The sequence below is a fragment of the Crocodylus porosus genome, unplaced genomic scaffold (assembly GCF_001723895.1).
Source record: "Crocodylus porosus isolate Cpor-Errol unplaced genomic scaffold, CroPor_comp1, whole genome shotgun sequence".
Taxonomy (NCBI): Eukaryota; Metazoa; Chordata; order Crocodylia; family Crocodylidae; genus Crocodylus; species Crocodylus porosus.
In genome coordinates this window covers 172,819,896-172,826,299 of record NW_017728886.1, presented here as the reverse complement: position 1 = coordinate 172,826,299, position 6,404 = coordinate 172,819,896, and the positions used below count along the sequence as shown (strand labels likewise).

Genomic DNA, 6,404 nt, shown 5'->3' with positions numbered 1-6,404 from the left:
TGTCTTAGCATAGGTGGAAGAAATATATCAGTATAACTATTCAAACTAACACACTGTTTGGTGCTATAAAGGTACCAGAGATAGAGCTGTATACCATTAAGAGGCACTTTCTTGAAAACTTAAGGACTTTGTTACATGTTGCCCTGTGAGCTGCTCAAATGTTGATTGTTAGTGTTAGCTCCAGTTTGGAGCAGTCACACATTCAGACCAGCAGGGGACTTGGGGACTGAATGGTATGAAAATCTCTACTCTCTTCCCCTCCCTTCCCATTCCAGGCTTTCCCCTTGCCCTCCCTGCCCCTGGATAACACCGCCCCCCCCACCACCCTGCCACTCAGCCTCATAGCTCACCTGCACCTCTTGTGTCCTCTGGCTTAATTGTGGCCACTCAGACCAGGGAGTGGTAGCAACTTCAGCAGTGACCAAGCAGGCAGGTTCCCCTTCCCTGCCTACTCCCCTGAGAGCCAGCAGGCAAAAGGGATCTGAAAAAGGCAGGATGGTACAGGGCAGGGAGGGGGTTATGTGGAGTGGAGAGCTGGGAGTTTGATGGGGTGGGGGAGGCAGTGAGCAGGGGCTGGTGGTGAGAGGCAGTGGGCCTGATCTAGGATGGTGAGGAAGTGGGGGTTGTGAGGCCCAACTGGGTGGGGCAGGTGGAGAGTGGGCCCAATCTGGGTCAGCGTGCAGGGGTGCAACCCCACATTAGTGTAACATGAGTTGGGTAACACAGAACAGAGAGAAACTTTCTCTGGAGTGGTATAACTGCCTAAAGGATTCTTCCAACTAGTTTCACATATTGTGTGGACAGTCAAGTGGTTAAGAGCTTCAGGGGCCACTTAATGTTAACAAGTAACAAAGCCCTAACTTTGAGAGGCCGGGGAGAGGGACGGACAGGGAGTTGTCATGTGTTCCTTCTTGAATAGTTATGAATTCAGAATATTTATCTATTTATATAAGTTTTGCTGTATCTCAGTAATAGGCTCTTGTACACACAGTTCTCTATGGCTTTATACATTTGCATCTAAGCAAAGTTGGTATAAAATGGCAAATGCCACCATTCTGATTTGGTAATATTTTTCTATTCCCATGAATAGAAGGAACAACTGTGCAGGACAGTGAATAATTTGGGTAATGAACATGAATGACCAAACCTATAAATAAAAAAATAAATTACTCTTCCTTTCCAGAGGAAAGCCTTCTATGTGTAAGGCTTTTACATTTCTGCTTTTAATGATTTGGGCAGTATTTGTCCTTTTAGGTGCTTGGATGCTACAGTGACAAATGGAAAGCACAACAGGTTTACATGGGAACTAGGAATATTGTTGGGAGTGAACTTGTTTCGGATTCCACAGTTCTGTTATAGGATTTTTTGGGGGGGAAATGTTGTGGAGCCCTGAAAAATGCTGGGGTGACTCATTCTGTTTTGAGATCATATGAAATAAACTGTTGAAAGTAGGTCACTGTTTGGGTGGGTAGAAGTTAGAGAATTATGACCAGAGTGCAATGTGGGTTTTTCTAACATTTTTAAGTAAATATAGGAACTGCCAGAATACTTCTCAGATGAAAATTTAAACTTTAGACTTAAGAAAAGCAAAATCTAGGATTTTAAGAATAGTTCAGTGAAACACTTTCTTGAAGTGTAAACTTCCTCTACGTGATAATAACAACACACATATTCCAGTAGAAATAACCAGAAATTAAAATAACTGTTATTGCAATAAAGCAAACCAGTTCAGAATTACTGTTTTATAATTTTCAAGAAGCTAAACAAATGACACCAATAAAAAAGGTAGAAAGTTAACTGTGTAACAGAAATAATACTGGAAGGGGTCTGTTTGTTTTAAATTCTGAATTTACTTGTTTAGCTAACATAAAACAAGTGCTGCTCATGTCAATTTAGGTACTTCTCCTAAAGGAGACTCAGCAACTTATAGGACTAACTCCCTTTATTAAAACAAAACTAGAACTGGGGGAAAGGGGAAACCCATGCTAAAAAATCAGGCACCATGGTAAGTCTTCAAGCCTAAAAGGCTTGCCAGAAGTTTATTTAATACATATTGGTTTACAAATTCTTCTGTACTTCAGATAATATAAGAATTAGCTTAAATTCAATAACAAGTTTGTTGGATGAACATGAGTGGCTGACCTCATCTTTCAGCTTTCCTTTGTTCTTTGATTTCAGTTACAAGTGGCTTTTTTCTAAATATGCTTGTAATTAAAAAAACCCCCAAAACAAATTAACAACCCCCCCTCCCTTCCCATGGTTAATTATAAGTGACACAAGCAAAGGCAGGTCTCTTTCTTGCAAAATTTATATCTCATTATTCCAAGTCTTCATGATATTCCTTTTGTTGCAGGGTACGTAATGGTTTCTTAATGAATAGAAAGATGGCAGAGGATGCATGTACAGAGGTAACTCTTGGCTTCTGTCTGAACCTAGGGACCCCACTGGGTTAGTGTAATTAAGGCATTTCAGCTTTTCTTGACAGACAACACACAAGCAGCCAAGTGGCTAGCAGTCGCATCCAGTTGATTTCCAGCCCAAATAACCAAGTCGACTTTTACAGTTTGGTAGACTGGAGGCAGTATTTAGCAAGGCTTGAACCTTTTCTCTGGAATCATGCAAGGTACCTCAACATTATGGTATTCCACTCTCAAGAATTATATATGCAACCAACCAAGATAATAGATGTGTGCGTAATGGCTGATTTGCTGGAAGAGTTTGAGTAGCACGTTGTGGACTGTGTTACTTTTAAATCTTTTTGATACTTAAGTGTTGACATTGAGCTAGAGATTAAACATATAAGTTATCTATGTAAAACCACTGTTGGGCAAAAGTATTTCAAGCTTTCTTTTATCTTGAAACAACACTTGAACCTCTGCATGGACTGAAAAAGGTCTTTAGTCACCTATATGCAGCCTTGGGCTTATAAATAGGGTTTAATCAACTCACCTACATGAATTAAATTCCTTGGTACTTTTCTAAAATCCTTCTAGATAGCCAGCAGGGTCTGTAAGTATGATGACATTTTTTTTAAAAAGGGGTGGCGGAGGTGGGAGAAAAGGGGAGGAGAAAAGCCAGAAAAAATGAACTAACATTAGCCAGTGCAAACTGTTCTGTTCTGAACATTTTACTTGGGTAGTACAAAGTCTGTTCTCTGCTATCATTTTTGTTACAAACTTCAGTGGAAACAGAATTGTGCCCAAGTAACTCTTGCCATTTATCAGGAGGTATTTGGTATTTTCTGGACCAGGCAGGTTAAATACCTGTGCAAATAAACATTACTGTACTTAAAAGAAAAGTTAACTTAATTTTCTTAAATGGATTCACTGTCTCTGGAATGAATTGTCTAGATTAGCCATATGGTTGACTTTCCAGATGATCCTAATGAGCATCAATCAATCAGGAAATGAAGAATTTCACGCAAAATTATTAAACCTGCTCTGCACATTACTGAAATGACATCAGGCTCCATTGCTGAGGTAGGCTTTTGATCTCACAGGGAATTAGTGTTAGAATAAATTAAATGAGTTTTTTGGGGGGGGGGCATGGGGGAGGAGGAGAAAGGAGTACACTTTTTCAATGAATAGGATTATCTGAAATGGAAAGAGACCATATTCTATTAACTGATTAAATTACTGGCTACAAAATACAGACTGTTATGGGAATGTAACATTTTACATTTCTAGTTAATTTAGTTGCAGATTTCTGCTATATCATATGAAAAACACTTGTATATACATAATGAGTGCTAGAGAAACCATCTGTATTTCAATGTCCCATTTTCCTGAAAGTGATTACAGTTAGGGTCCTGCTTTCCTGCTTTTGAAACGAAAGTATTAGGAATATACAAAATCTGTAATCTAGTTCATCTCATGATGGAAAGAGACAATAGATTAACAAGAATCTTGTTGCTTTTATTTATATATAAGGTCATATTGTATCACATCTGGTTCTTTAAATTAGGAAAATGATTCTTTTAAGGATGGGATTGCATTTCTTAGTTACTTCATGCATTATGGCATGACAACTGTAGCCTGCAGCATGGGGTAGCAGAATACAAAAAGGAAAATTGGAACTGATATTAGATCCTGATTACGCTGCTGTAGACTGCTGGGTGATCCTGGGCACTTCTCCCTGTTCTTCAGTTTCCACATCTGTAAAATACAGCTCATGACATTGACTCCTTTTGACATATAAGCTAGGTAGAGACATTCAAAAAGTCTGAGGCAGAATTGATCCAAGTTATGCAGTTTTCTGTAAGCAGCATAGTTTAGATCTGTAGCAAACAGAACACACATTCACCTTTTGGTGAGGGAGGCAAATCTTAGGCTAGATTCTGCCATTTTTAAACAAGTCTGTTTGCCAAACATCTGCTCTGTTTTAGGTATAGACCTGTTTCTGATCATTTATACCAGTAAAACACTAATGTTTGCATTTGGCCTGATGTTTAGCACTATGTAAAATACAATATTTTATTTATTTATTTATCCAGAGGTGATACCCTCAGACTGTAGAACTTACAGGCAATTGGTCTGTACCTGTGGCTGGTCTGCTAAAGATACCTGGGCTAGCTTGAGACCTATCTTAGTATAGACTGGCTGTGAGTTCTGCAGTCTGTTCTGTGTTCTCTGCTTCGGTGCCTAGGCTGCTACTAGTACCTGAGGTAGCTAATTTAAACCTGGCTGCAGCAAATCTATGTTACATTACAGTCAGGGGAGTGACTGCAATACATGTACGGTTTCAGTAAAGTAGAAAATATGATTTTGTGTAGCAAACAACTTTCCAAAGGTTGCAAAGCCAATTGATGAAAGTGGTAGGCCTGAGACCCACGTGTGCTGACTCTCAGGCTTGTCTACATTGCAGTCAAAGGGGTTTAGAAAGACAATAAACAGGTTACAAAAGTTTGCAAAGTAAATCAATGAAAGAAGCAGACTGGTACCTGGGTATACTGACTCCCAGTTCTTTGTTTTACCCTAATTCTTCAAGAATTGTGAGACTTTAAAACTTGAGAATTTCATGGCTGTAGAGGAGGAAAAGGACTTAACACTAGCTACAATTCTTATGGGCCTACCTGCTTCCCAGATCTATGTAATTAAGGAAAACATTGAATAGCATAGGTTTTAACAATATTCATAGAGCTTGATGCTTACTTAAACTTACTTCAAGGCTCCTTTGCAATAGCAAGAGTGAAGTAAAGCAGCCTTGGTGTAAATTAGTTTTGCAGAATGGCCTGGCCCCTACCACTCAGTAATACAGGTTGCAAAATCCTTTCACAGATCTCGGAGGCCTTGTTAAAAGATGAGTATGCATAAACATTTGGAAGATCCATTGGGAGCTCCTGTTCACTTGAAACATTAACCCAGAGTTTCCTCATGAAGAAGATATATTTCAAGATGAGAGAGAGCAATCAATCAAACTTTCAAGATGGGAAGCCCCCTCAATCCAAATCTGGTGGAAAATAAAAACATACCAAGTCTCTATCGAAACATGTAAATACATATATATTAAGGTTCGAAATGTCAGTAGCAATTTTAATTGGTATAAATGACACTTGCATCATAATCTTATAAAATATTTCAAATAGCAATTCTCCTCCTGTCCCAGATTATAGCTTACAAAGAAAAATTCAGTGTTTTTCTTTTGATGTAACTGCTGAGAAAGTCATAGCCACAATAAATCATCCTGTCATTCTAATCATGCTGGTATTATTTTGATGTCTTTTGTGAAACAGTATTTCTTTTCCTTGAAAAAGGAAAAGTCTCCAAGCTTTTTTCTTGCAAGATATAGGTGGATACTTGTTAAGGAAGGACAATTTTTTAAGGCAGTTTGGAAATCTTATTTTGAACCATGCACTTTCTACACCAGATTTTGTTCCACCTATTAAGTTTCTAGGTATCCTGTCCACAATTCTCGAGTCCCTGAAAATTTATTAACATAAAAAGGTAATTTGGTCCATGTCCTCTTTGTTGCTTTTTGTCATACAGTATTACAGCTAAGAGGAAGATGCATTACAAAAGTTAGGGGTTTTAAGCAAAATGGACTAAGACTATAGTTAAACAGTGAAAAAATAGAATGGATCTGACCCTAAATGTCCAAAAATCACTTGATTAGGTTTAGGGAAAAAAACTTGCTGCACGTAAAACTCAGAGAGATGCTGAATGAATTGCGTAGTTGCATGTCAGGGGATGATTGTGATCCTGTGCAAAAATATATAGCATGCATTCCTTTAAAAAATCTGTCAAATATTGATTACCTGACATCGAAGCCATAATAGTGAGGTAAAAAAAACTCTCTCTCGGTTCGTTTCTTTGGAGGCTCATTGAATAACGATCCTTAGGCACACATTGTTGGTGAGACAAAAGGTATATATTTGCAAATAGGGTCAGAGGGAGAAGACAAAAGAT

The 6,404-nt window shown here is 38.4% G+C and overlaps 1 protein-coding gene across 4 annotated transcripts in view; it reads left to right on the top strand.

Moving 5' to 3' along the window:
• CCDC102B (coiled-coil domain containing 102B) overlaps positions 1-6,404 on the top strand; it is a 377,235-nt gene that overhangs the window by 8,439 nt on the left and 362,392 nt on the right. For 3 of the 4 annotated variants that reach the window (XM_019545282.1, XM_019545258.1, XM_019545276.1), the window contains exon 2: positions 3,376-3,479. The exons of the other annotated variant lie outside the window; for it this stretch is intronic. The gene's annotated coding sequence lies outside the window, so the exon portion shown is untranslated. The remainder of the gene's footprint in view (positions 1-3,375; positions 3,480-6,404) is intronic. 4 annotated transcript variants of the gene reach the window in all.